Raw genomic sequence first — 13,015 nt, 5'->3', positions numbered from 1 at the left:
TGGGACAGATACAAGATCAGACTAGACCTAAAATCTGGGAAGAGTGGTGAACAGGTGTCACCTTGGTTGCCAACTCCACACTTGGTAAAGCCTGTGTTGAGAAGCCTGTGTTGAGAAGGATTCTGAGGCTTATAGGGGAAGAGTGCTGTGATCAATTAGTCATGTCTGCCGTGAGCACGGAAAGGGAAGCAAGACCAGTGTATTTGCCAGTCTTAACACCGAAGAACAGGAAGAACCTCAGACAGGAGACCCTTTTGACTGTGACTAGCCTGGTACACAAACTTGGGCAAGTCATTGACCTACTGCCTGCCTCTTTTTTTTTTTGCGGTACGCGGGCCTCTCACTGTTGTGGCCTCTCCCGTTGCGGAGCACAGGCTCCGGATGCGCAGCCTCAGCAGCCATGGCTCACGGGCCCAGCCGCTCCGCGGCATGTGGGATCTTCCCGGACCAGGGCTCGAACCCGTGTCCCCTGCATCGGCAGGCAGATTCTTTTTTTTTTTTTTTTTTGAGGTACGCGGGCCTCTCACTGTTGTGGCCTCTCCCGCTGCGGAGCACAGGCTCCGGACGCGCAGGCTCAGTGGCCATGGCTCACGGGCCCAGCCGCTCCGTGGCATGTGGGATCTTCCCGGACCGGGGCACGAACCCGTGTCCCCTGCATCGGCAGGCGGACTCTCAACCACTGCGCCACCAGGGAAGCCCGGCAGGCAGATTCTTAACCACTGTGCCACCAGGGAAGCCCTGCCTGCCTCTTTTTACAGATGCTGATAGGAGACTCTGCATTTTTAGAGACAGAAGGAGCTGGAGCAGGACAGCCCAGTCTTCCTGTTTGATCTCCTCCTGCTCTGGGTGGACGTGAGGATCAAATGTGAGATTCCCCTACGTGAAAACACAGGGCTGTCAGTAAATGCGTGACGGGTGGGAGACCAGGAGCCCAGCAAAGCCGGCCCCCAGCTGCTCTGCTGACTGACCTTGTCTGGAACTCAGCTTCTCCACGTGCACAATGAGGAGGACAGGCAGGGGAAATCCTGAAGCGTTTCCCAAATCTGCTGTCGTCTGATGCCTGTAACGCTGAGGTCCTTGGCCGGGGTGGGGTGAGGGAGAGAATGAAAGAGAACCTCTGGAGGCAAGATGGTGGAAAGGAACTCTCCAGTACTCTTGGCAGTGTCCGACACCCTACCCCTCCGACGGCAGCTGGAGGCTGGGAAGGAAGTGGGGAAGGGGCGTGGGGCTGCTACAGCACCCGCGGGGAGGCCACCTCTGCTGGGTTCATTCTGAGGGCTGTTCAGCTCCACTGTGGGTCACTTCCCAAGTGTACCCTATAGATGCCATCCCTGAGCGAGGAAGGAAAGAGGGAAGAGAGTGGGCAATGTGGGGACCTAGGAAGGGCTGGAGGGGCTGAGACCCCTGACTGGTGGGAGTCTGTGTCCCTGGCAGTGATGGCCCCCCAGCCCCAGGGATAGTGAGCTGGGGCAGAAGACTCAGGCCAAACCCCGGTGTTTAGCAAAGTGCAGAAGGAAGACAGGGGCAGATCCCTGGAAGGCCTGTAACCACCAGTGGTCCTCGGAAACAGACCTGCCAAGTCTCCACAAGCCTGACTCGGGGGTTTGGAGCATCTAGACTCTATGACCCACCCAATCCCCTTTAAAATCCCTCGTGGTTCCAAGCTGCGTTAAGGTGAAGTACGAACTCCTTAGAGGTCGCACATGCTGCCGGGTTAGAACTGGGAGCCTGGATCCAAGTCCCAGACCAGCCGCTATCAGATGTGTGACAACCAGCCACTCACCTAACCTCTCTGGGTCTCAGTTACCTCCTCTGTCAATGGGGATGATACTAGTATTCATGTAGTGGGATTGTTGGAGGAGCCGGTGAGCCTCAGTGCTTGCGATGGGCTTCGTGTGGTGCTGGACACATTATAACTGCTCGATAGCAGATGGCATCGTTATCACTGTCGACTCGAAGACTTGGCAGAGCACGACACAGAAGGCCTTGACCGCGTGAAGCCAGGTCTGCCTCTCGTGTCTCATCAGCTCCAGCCATTGGACTCCACTCTGACTACACCGAGCTGCTCTGTCCTCCCAGCACGCCACGTTCTTTCATGTCAGGCCGCTGGGCCTTTGCTCGTGCTGCGCCCTCTGTCAGGAGCGCCCTTTCCTCTCCACGCTGCTTTCAGACCCCAGTCAGTTGTCAGTTGCTCTGCGAACCACCCTCCCGGCGAGTTGCTCGGCATCCTCTAGGCATTCAGAGTTTTGTGCACACGCGGCCCCGTGGCCATTGCCCATGTGGCGTCCGTGTTTCCCTCCCTCCTGACTCTCCTGCTGCAGCCCATCCCCAAGCTGTGAGCACTCACAGCACACGCAGACCCCTCCCCGCTCCTGCACCTCTTCTCCCTTATCAGAGAGAAGCAGGATGCCTGAGCGCCTCTCTGATGATTCCCATGGGAGAAGTTTCTATGAAATGCTGGGGCCTCCAAGTTAGAGCTCAGCACAAGGGGGAGGGTCAGAGGGCCCCCCCCCGCCCTCCCACCCCAGCCCCTGCACCTCTCCTAGCCCCCCCGCCCCTGCTTATCTCCACTGCCTTCTACTCCTGGCCTGGGCAGAGCGACTGATCTCCGGGACTGAGTGGGGAATGGAGGACAGCGGGTAGATGGGCGACAGATACCCACCCAGGTCCTACTGGAGCTGCTGGGGTCAGAGAGGATGCCCCCTCACTGCCCCGTGAGCTGTCTGCAGTGTGGGGGCAGCCGGGCAGGGGGTGCTCTGTGGCCAGCCCTGGCTGGGCTCTTGTCCCCCCTGTTCTCACTGTGTCCCTGTCTGGCCACTAGGCCTCTTTCTGCCACTCACTGCAAGGCAGCCAGGTCTCCCTATCCTGGCAGAGGGACGGCTGTTTCTCCCGTCTGGCTGGCTGCTCTACTCCCAGCCACCTGCCCCGGACCGAGGGCCTCTGCAGGATGCTCAAATTGAACGAAGTCCATTTGGCAGATGAGAGAGCTGAGGCCCAGGGAGGGAAAGGGGTGTGTCTGAGGTGACAGGGTGAACCCAGTGTTTTTTTTTTTCTGTAGCTCACTGCCCTGCCAGGAGAGGAGAAGACCTACAGACCTTGGCTTTGACCTTGAGGAAATGGAAAAACTTGGACCTTAAAGACAGATTTCCATGGCTAAGACATGGGCAGGCTGTGTGACCTTGGGCACATTACCTAACCTCTCTGAACCTCACGTGCTAGTGAGGATTCAGTGAGCTGACAACTGTACAGGGCCTAAACGGCCTCCTGGCATGGACTAAACTCTCAGTAAACCGGTGCTTTCTTATGATTCAGGAGCAGGTAAGCCTCACCTTGAACACATGCAGCCAATGAAATTTGTTTTTTTGCGGACGTGGTCATTCCCCCGCCCTTTTTTATGTTATGGGAAAATCCTCAATGTTGTAAAAGGAACCACTGCAGGTTTGTCTGGGTATAGTCATGGGGGACCTGACAGATATCCTGCTCTGCCTCTAGAAGCTGTGACCTCAGGAGAGGGACTTGCTGACTCTAGACCTCAACTTGCTCATCTTCAAAATGGGGACAATGGCACCTCCCTCCAAGGACTGCTGTGGGGCTCAGTGAGGTAACTTAGAGCTACAGGGCCTGGTGACCACAAGCCTTCCAGATCCCATAGTTTTCACAAACTAAGGATGCCCATTATGGAGAAAGTGCTTGCCTTTGGTTGTGGGCTTGGGAGACTTGGTCTTAGGGATTATGTTTCCTGGGGAGGGATGGTGTCCAAAGCTCCGGGGCTAGGTGAGCGGGGTCCCTGCAGGACAGGGAAGCCCCACCTGGCAGCCCCTCCTGCTGCCTGGTCCACAGCTGGCCATCCCTTCCTTCCCACCCTCGCTGGAGGCCCGTGATGCTGGGCCTCCTCCCCTTGCTGCCAGCGCTGCGCAGCTGCCCTTTGCTGAGGGGGCGGGGGTGCCCGTTTTCCAGGCGATGTTTCCCTGGCAGCTCTGAAAATTAATTGGCCTCTAATGTGGCACCGTATTTGTTTTAATTAGCAGGAAACTGACCAATTTCTTAATAAGGGACTCTGTGGAGACTCCATATTTGGGGGGTGTGTAAGGGGGTTTGGTGATCAAGCAAGAATGACACCCACAGTCCAAGAGGGGACTTTCAGGTACCACGGAACTTGGCCTTCCTGGCTGCAATTCCTGCTTTCAGGGAATGAGGGGGCCTGTCGTGAGGGTCAGGGAGGTGAGAAGGACAGAGGTGACAGGCCTGCCAGACTGGGAGCAAAGTCTGGAGACAGGGGGAGGGGAGGGCTCTGGGCCCGGGGACACCCAGAGGGCCAGGTGGCTTGGCCACAGGCCTCTCGGGGTCTGACAGCCTCAAATTCTGCCTCTGACCTTGGTCTAGTGGGTACAGGTCACTGATCCTCCTGGCCTGAGCAATGCTCCCTCCCCATCTGAGGAATTAACAGAGTAGATCAGTAAGGCTTTCTTTTTTATTTTTTTAATTAATTAGTTAATTTTTATTTTTGGCCACATTGGGACTTTATTGCTGCAGGGCTTTCTCTAGTTGCGGCGAGCGGGGGCTATTCTTCGTTGGGGTGCGGGGGCTTCTCATTGCATTGGCTTCTCTTGTTGCAGAGCACGGGCTCTAGGTGTGCGGGCTCAGTAGTTGTGGCTCGCGGGCTCTAGAGCGCAGGCTCAGTAGTTGTGGCGCACGGGCTTAGTTGCTCCGCGGCATGTGGGATCTTCTCGGACCAGGGCTCGAACCCATGTCCCCTGCATTGGCAGGCGGATTCTTAACCACTGCGCCACCAGGGTAAGCCCACTAGGGCTCTCTTAAAGGATAAATTCCTTTTCTTTCTGGTAGAATCAGGTTCCCTGAGCTGTGTAGTGCCCCGGCTATGACAAGACACCCCCTTTACAAAATGTGGAGACGGAGGCTCGGAGAGGTGCAGTGTTGTACCGAAGCCTCACAGGCAGTTCTGCAGAACTGAAAAGCGAAAGCCTTGCGAGCTGTCGCCATCCCTCTGCCTCGGCGTGTCTTTATGATTTTATATTTTAATTGTGATGGATGCTGACGGGGGACGTGCCCCGCTCCCTGACCAGATAACTCATCTCCAGGGCACTGTCTCACCTCTCAGTTCCTTGGGGTGTGACCCAGGAGCCTGTGTGTTCATGTGCCCATTTGGGTGAAGGAGAGAAGAACGCTTATTCCGTCTCCTGGCCTGGATCCAGAAGGGCGCCGTGCTGGGCAGCCTTCCTGCCGCTCAGCCTCCAAGGTCCAGGGGAGGGGGCTGCCCATGGACCTCAGATCTCGTGGCCTCACTGAGCCCTCCCAGGGCTGTCCAAGGATCTGCCTTGGCCTGTGGCTGGGGAAAGTAAAGCCATGACCGCTCACCCCAGCCCTAGCACAGCATCCCTGCCTCCTGCTGCCCCAGGGTCCGTGGACCCTCCCGGTCCAGAGACATCCCGGGGGCTTCTCTGCCCCTCAGCCCCTCTGCCTGGACTCAGACCTACCACGTTCCCTATTTATTTATTTAAAACCATTTACACGATGCTTTCTCTGCGCCAGGCACTGTTCTGAGCACTTTAGAGACGTTTATCCTCAGTATGAAGCAGGTGCCGTTATGTCCCCATTTTACAGACAAGAAAACTGAGGCACAGAGGGGACAAGTGACTGACCCACCTTCCCTCTGGCTTTCACTGCAGACCTCTGGGGTGGGGGAATTGGTGCTCATAGGATTCTTAGGTAATTGCTGCCCCCACGATTCCATCCAGCTGCCCGGCGTTTGCTCACGCAGGTTACCTGTCCCCAGACGCAGGCACGATGGATGGACAGTCGTCCCTGGCACACTAGGTGGAGCAAGACCATGGCCCCTGGAACCAGCCACACCAGCTTTGAATTTGGATTTGCCGCATGTAGCTGTGTGATCCTGGGCAAGTGGCTTCAGGTCTCTTTGGCCACCTGTTATCTGAAGACTGGGGGCAAAACTGTTTATCCAAAATGTCGTAACACGGAAAAAGCAGGGGAACCCATCTAAAGCACTGGTGTCCGGCTTGCAATTTTTCATTAGTAAAAGTCATATTCTCCCCTTTTCTGCCCCAACCCGTCCTCCTGTCCTTCAAAGCATAGTCATCCCAGAAGGCTTTGCCCCCTTTCCAGGGAAGAGTCCCTAGTTACAGGGTCCCCAGAGCACTTTCTGTCTGTGTCGCTCAGCCTGGTTATGTCCACTCTGGCCCCGGGACCCTCAGACCCCCAGGCAGAGGGGAGATCAGGCCAGAGGAAGGCAGGGGCTGTGCTGGGGATAGAGCCAGCATTCTGGGCTCCTTCACCTGTGAAGACCAACATTTATTGAGCACCTACTGTGTGCCAGGCACTGTGAGTGAGTCTCCAGGAAGCCCACCATGCGGTGGGAGAGGCAGACAAGTGAACTGGCCACACTGCCTCGATGGTCATCCAGGCTCAGATCAGCCCAGGGGCGGAGACTGATGCAGCTGCAGAGTCAGGAGCCTTCGGGAAGAAATGACATCCACGCCGAGGCTGGAAGTGGGGGTGGAAGCTGGCGGCTGAGGGGCATTTCTGGCAGAGGGGTGGAGGGTGAGGCAAGTGTGGTCTTCGGGAAACAGCCGGTCATTGGCTGTGGCCCTGCCCAGCATCCCTGCCGGGTGACAGGTGCTGACAAAGGTGAACAAAAGGGAGCTGGTCTCTGTCCCCCTGAATTACATTCAACTGGGAGACGGATGGGAGCAAACATCAACCCAGTAACCAAATAAATAAACAAGATCATGGCTGAGGGTGAAGAGTGAATGAGGCCAACAGAGCAGCGAGGTGGGGAAACCCGGCCTGAGGGTGCATCCGGGAGCTGGCCTCTCTCCCAGGGGTGCTGGGAGCCGGGAGCCCTGATGCAGGGAGAGGCATGGTCAGAGAGTGTTCTAGAAGAGTCCTATACGGCTGGGGGGCAGAATGGAGTACAAGGAAAGACCAGAGGCCGGGGTCAGGGGAGTCTCCAGGCAAAGGGTAGTGGCCATGGGGCTGAGAGAAGAAGGCTGATGCGAAAGCTCTCTAGGAGGTAAAGGGAAGGGGCTTGGTGATTACAGCTGTGGAGGGGGAAGGATGTGGGCAGATGAGGCCGAACCCAGATTTCTGGACCTGGCCTTGGGGTAACAACGATGCCACTTACTGGTGTGGGTCAGAGCTGCCCGACAGTCCCTCCATATCCCGCCTTTACCAAAGAAAAACTCAGGCTATCCTCCTTCCCTTCCAGTGTTCCCGACTCATCCCAGAGAGTCTGCAGTATAAAACATTCTAGAATCTTGAAGATTTTTCCTCCGGGTTCGCAAAGTCCTTCAAAATCCCCTTCCTTGCCTTCACGTTCCTTCCACTGGGACCCAGCAATCAAAGGTTCCGACTGGGGAAGGGGAGAGGCTATTTCTCGGGAAGGAAGGGGTCCCTGGGCAGCTCAGGTTCACCACCCCCCCCCAGCTTTAAAAAGCACCATCACTGCTGTCATATCCTGTGTGTTGGGTTCTCGACCCAGTGGGAAGGGGTGCTTGGGGTTGAGACTACGGGGTCTTGAGCCGTGGTCCTCGTGAGGGTAGGGTTGGGTCACAGGCTCCCTGGTTATTCTCATTGAGGGGCATTTCTCAACTCCTTGGGGGTGGGGGCTCTGTGTCTGTTTTGTCCCCACAACTGGGGGCTGGGCAGGGACCCAGCTGGGCTCTGTCACTGGGCCTTACAGACTGTTGGAGAAAGGGATGTGTGTGTGTGTGTGTGTGTGTGTGCGCGCGTGCATGCGTGTGCGTGTGTGTGTGTGAGAGAGAGCGAGAGAGCGCCTGCCTGAAACCTAATTGTCCGCTGTCTAATCTGTCAGCCGGAGGACAGCTTGCCAGCCCCTCCCGGCAGGCTGATAAATGCCGACCGAGGCCCCCCCTGCGCCAGAGCCGCCTTAATTGGTATCAGGACGTGCCTGGACTCCATCCTCCTGGCCCCCGCCTTCCTCCCCTCCTGCCGCTGCCTCCAGCCTGCAGGCCTCCACCCCGAGCAGGGCTCACAGCCCCAGGAGGAGGGTGTGAGACCAACAAAGACAGCTCCACTTACACAGCACCTACTGTGTGCCTCCTGCACGCCCTCCCCCACCCTCATGCAGCCCTGGGAGGTGGGGGACCACGCTGCTTTCCCATCCACACACACACAGGACATATTCCCTGAGCCCTCCGCAGACTGGGTGCTGGGGTACATGGGGAACAAGGCGGACTCACAGACAGGACTGCCTTTCCCCGGGGACCTCCCCATACTGGCAGGAAGGGGCTGGTTCCCAGACATTTGGCCTGGTAGGGCTCAAGGGTAGGAGTTAATCCTTTGCCCATTTTAGACAGTTCAGAGAGGTCTGGCAACCTGCCCAAGATCACACAGCCAGGACAGGAGGGAGAGAGAGCAAGGCTGCCCTCAAGACGACCACACAGTTGGTTTGCAATGTCATGTGGGTCTGAATCATTCAGGGCGCAAGTTAGAAACTCATATGCCTCCCCCTGAGACTCGGAATGCGGGTCTGGGCGCCCCAAGAATCAGCATGGACGTTTGGCTCTCCAGTGAGTGGGCCACACAGGACCCTGATGAAGGTTAGTTCTCTGTTCCCCACGCTGATGGAAAATCAGGGAGGGGCAAAGCAGACAAGATGAGGGTGTCGTTTCATTCATGCATTCATTCAACCAGCACTTACTGAGTGACTGCCTCGAGCCAGAGCTCCTCGTTCTGGACACAGGCAGGGCCAGCCACGTGATCTGCGGGGTTCTGTGCAAAAGGAAAACAGGGGCCCCTTTTCCAAAAGGTATCAAGAGTTGGAAGATGGCGACCCCAGAGCATTAAAGCAAGTGGGGGCCTGGAGCGATTGTGCAGGGTGCCCTGCAGGGAGACAGCCAAACCGGCGAGCCCCAGCCCCATCCTGATCTGGCCCCCACCCCTTATCTGGAATTCTGAAATTAACAAAAGTTCTGAAAATCCAAAGTTCTTTTGTAAGATGGTGGCAAACTCATTTGGAGGCAAAACCTGACCCCAACCAACAGGAAGCTATTTATAGCTTTATTTATTCCCCTTGATGGGAACATTTGTACATTTCATTGTAGTGCTATTAATGTGTTTGACTATGGGGGCTGCCCAGGCCCTGCTGGGGTGTTACCTAAAATATACCATATGCACCATATTACTCTTCTAAAGGGACAACTCTGAGTCCCTGAACACCTCTGGCCCGGCGTTTAGGAGAAGGGATTTGGAATCACACAAGACGGTCATCTATGCCCTGTACGGAGCAATTGCCATGCGCTCCATTTTTTTTTTAGTGTAATTGACACATGACATGTTAGTTTCAGTTACAGCATAATGATTAGATATTTGTATATTCCATTTTTTTCTGCACCATCCAAAGAAGATGAGGGTCTGACAATGACCCCAGTTCCTGGCCTGCCCATTCCTTGCGTGTTTGGTAGCTGCTCTGTGCTAGGAAGGGGGCTCGCTGATCTGATGCCCAAGAGGGCTTGGGTGGGTATCATTCTCAAGGTCCACTGGGATATTTTATTTCATAGTGAAGGGGTTGGGGAGAAGATGTGAGGTCAAGCAACAGAGCGGTTTTCTTTTCTTTTCTTTTCTTTTTTGGAGCGGTTTTCTTGAAAAGAAAAGAAAATAGTTTTGATTTTGCATGTAATATATGCTCATCATCATCAAAAAAAATTAATAGAAAAGAAGAAAGTAACCATAATCTGAAACTTACCCTCTCCACAGTAACTACTGTGGACATTTCTGTGACTACCCTTCCTTCCAGATTTTTCTAGATAGATCTTTTTTTTTTTCCCCCAGAGATGGGCTTCACCACCCAGTGTTTTGCAACCTGCACTTTTTCCCATCACTGAACAATATGTTGTAGCCATCTTCCCACACTTCCGTCCTTGTGTTACAGGGAGACGGGGAAATCCGTGTAAACACATAACCAGCTCAAACAATCCCTTTGTTGGCTATTATCTGATTACAGCTTTTCATTGTGTAGATTCCCAAGACGGCATCCTTGTGCACACGCAGGCCTATGCCCTTAGGGCACGTCCATAGATTTGGAACCCCCAGGTCTACATGGGGTGGGAACCTCCATCACACTGGAGGTGCTGCCAGATTGCCGATGCCATATTCCCTGCCCTGGGCCCATCTCTCCCAAAGTGCCATTCGCTGATCATTCAAAGAGTGGCCCATCCAGGCTGGACAAAGGGTCCTGCCAGAGGAGCCCCTTGCTCTGCAGGAGAGGCGGGAAGCCGGCAAGGGCGCCACATCAGCGCTACCTTGACGGCCCTGCGGCCGCCTCTGTGTGTCTGTCTCTCCCTCTGCCTCCACTGGTTCACAGTCTACCTTCCCGGTCTCCATGAGGCCCCTCGGTTCTCTCTTCTCAGGCGGGGATAAAGCCTGGACCCCAGGCCCCATCACACCCTAATCACTTGCATTTTCTCCTGATTTGCACGTCCTTAAGGCACCTTGATTAATACCCCTTCCTAGGATCTTCTGCGCTCCGACCCCGAGGGCGCTGATTGCAAAGTGGCCTCAACTTATTTAAAAATAAGATAAATCCCCCCAATGCAAGTGGAGCCCATGCTTCTCTGAACAGTAAGAGAGCTGGAGGCGTCTCCCAGGAGCCCTGTGAGCATGGAAACACTGGAAATTTCTGGACAGAATCAGGCCATTTCTCTAACTGGTAGTCTAGAGCCTGTTATCAGCACAGACATGAACTCTGATGGTAGCTGTTGGGAGCGGACATCACCTTCCCCATCACCGAAAGGAAACTGGAGTTCAGAGAGGGCAAGCTATGTGCTCAAGGCCACCCAGCCAGGCAATTTTCAGCTCAGTCGAGATTTGAACTCAGCACTGTCTGATGCCAGCTAGACACTTATCTGACACTCTTCACTGCCTTGTTAAACGCAGGCTGGGCCTGGAGCTGGGGCTGCGGAGAGGATGAGACTGCATGTCCTTGCAGTGGATGAAGCCCGGCCGCAGACCTAGGAAGAGAACCACATGCCCCTCTGCTATCCCCCAGCTGTGTGTTTTCATGTCTGGGGGTTGGCACAGGGGGTGCTGGGTTTTCGTGGCTGTTACTGCAAGACCTCTTGGGACCGTGGTCATGACGCACAGTTGCGCCCGTGCATTTCCCGCGCGTGGTCTAATTCTCACATGCCCTCCAGTCTACACTATTAAGAGAGTGCGCCCCACATGCAGCCCAGGAATTCTGGTTGCTCTCTGTTGCTTGGAAACGCTCTTCGGGGGTCTGTGTGGGGCAGGATGGTCCCCAGGGTGGCAGGGAGCAGAGACCTACCTGGCTAAACTCTCTGCCCTGCCATCCCCTTGGAGGTCTCCCTTCCCTGTCTGCTGCAATTCTTCCTGCTTCTCATTAGGGCCGAGCTGTGGGAGCTGCAGGGCTTCGAACACTGTGAGTGGAGCACACTGTTCGCCTTTCATCTCCCTGGTTGAGCCATTTCCCAGCCCACTGCTTCTGCCACCGCTCTTTCCTGGGTCCTCCCTCTCTCTCGACAGGTGGGTTGTCAGGGTCTCCCAGACCATTTGCAGGGCCCCTAGGGGGGCCTGGACTCTCCCATGAGTTCCTGTTATCCTGGACATCTCAAGGTTTGCTGAGCTGGACCTCCAGCTGAGTGTGGCTGTCCCCGACAGGGACCTGCCAGGTCACTGGGCCTTGGAGCAGGTGTGCCCACACGGTCCACTGGCCCGAGCCCGGAACACGCCCTCACTGGCCTCTGGAACACGGTGTGCTGGGGACTCCACCTTCCTGGGGAGCTGTAACAACTGTTCCCACTCCACAGGGGACACCTCCAGGGAGTGGCGAGGCGGCCATGGGAGGCACAAAGCAGGCTAGGAACGTTCTCCCTGTGCCAGGCCTTGGGGCCCAAAGTGCAGGCATCTGGAACAGCGGCCCCTGGGCATCCAGCACCCCCCCCAACTGCTGCTGGCCCCTCGCAAGGGCAGCTGCCCGCCCCTCCTGCATTATTTCTCCCAGCTGGAACAAATGGAGGGAATTCCCTGGTGGTCCATTGGTTAAGACTCCGCGCTCCCACTGCAGGGGGCGTGGGTTCGACCCTGGTCAGGGAATTAAGACCCCACATGCAAGTCACTTCCCCTTCCTGAGCCTCAGCTTGTCTCCATCTGTAAAATGGGTATGTGTACAGTGAGGATTCCATGAGCTATGCATACCAAGTGCAGAACTGAGCCCTGGGAGCCGGAGCAGCTTCTCCCCACCCCCATCTCCTGCTTGGGGCTTCTCCTGGGAGGCACCAGCTCCAGGGTGTGTGGAGGGAGCAGGGTGAGGGCTCCCCCAGGGAGGCCTTGCTTCCCAGCCAGTTGTTAGCACCCCATGAATGACCCCCTAGGGAGTGCAGCCCCCTGTTGCTGGCCCCTGGGGACACCTGCCTTCACCCATCCGTCCACAGTGTCCCGACGGCAGAGTGAGCCAGGAGAGTCCCTCCGGGAGTTGTCTCTGAGCAGGGGTGGCCCTAGCAGAATCAGGGGAGGGTTCTCTGTTTTTCTCTTTTACCCCGTCCCCACCCCTCCCCAGACCCGCCAGATTGTCCACCCAGACTGTCCCGCTTTCCACGTGGGTGACCCCCTGCCCCGGAGCCTCAGCTCTCAGACCCACAGAAGGGGGGCTGGCCCAGCAGCCTCCTCACTGTTGAGGTCCCAGGGGGTGGTGGGGCCGCCCTGCCCTGCGCCCCACAAGGCCTGTCTTGTGCAAGCCTCTCCTCTTCCAGAATCCAAACCTGGGGGGCTGGGGGGAGCTGGCAGCAGTGAGGCAGAACCTGAGCAGCCGGGGGGGGCGGGGGGCGACAGGCAGTTGAGAGCCGCTGGGTGGGGGGCGGGCAGCAAGCAGTTAATCAGAAGGGCCACTTGGCTTGTGGCTGCATCGAAGCTGTCCCCCTCACGAGGCCACCCCAAGGCAGCCCCTGCGAACCGTGGACCCGGAGGAGGCCCCTCTCCTCCTGGCCCCTCCCCCCACTCTCCA

At 56.5% G+C, this 13,015-nt stretch overlaps 2 long non-coding RNA genes across 2 annotated transcripts in view; one reads left to right on the top strand and one right to left on the bottom strand.

The window, feature by feature from the left end:
• Window positions 1–3,593, top strand: part of LOC137227355 (uncharacterized) — a 36,248-nt gene extending 32,655 nt beyond the window's left edge. The window contains exons 4-5 of the long non-coding RNA XR_010944818.1: window positions 3,059–3,318; window positions 3,493–3,593. This is a non-coding gene — a long non-coding RNA (uncharacterized lncRNA). The remainder of the gene's footprint in view (window positions 1–3,058; window positions 3,319–3,492) is intronic.
• Window positions 3,594–4,480: 887 nt separating this feature from the next.
• LOC137226960 (uncharacterized) lies at window positions 4,481–5,883 on the bottom strand. The gene is made up of 3 exons (XR_010944625.1): window positions 5,665–5,883; window positions 5,113–5,347; window positions 4,481–4,754 (listed from the first exon to the last, which is right to left on the bottom strand). It is a non-coding gene; the product is annotated as an uncharacterized lncRNA (long non-coding RNA).
• Between the last annotated feature and the right edge of the window lie 7,132 nt (window positions 5,884–13,015).

Source organism: Pseudorca crassidens, chromosome 7 (genome assembly GCF_039906515.1).
Source record: "Pseudorca crassidens isolate mPseCra1 chromosome 7, mPseCra1.hap1, whole genome shotgun sequence".
Classification (NCBI taxonomy): Eukaryota; Metazoa; Chordata; class Mammalia; order Artiodactyla; family Delphinidae; genus Pseudorca; species Pseudorca crassidens.
The sequence above is the reverse complement of the archived record's forward strand: the minus strand, read 5'-3'. Positions and strand labels throughout refer to the sequence as shown.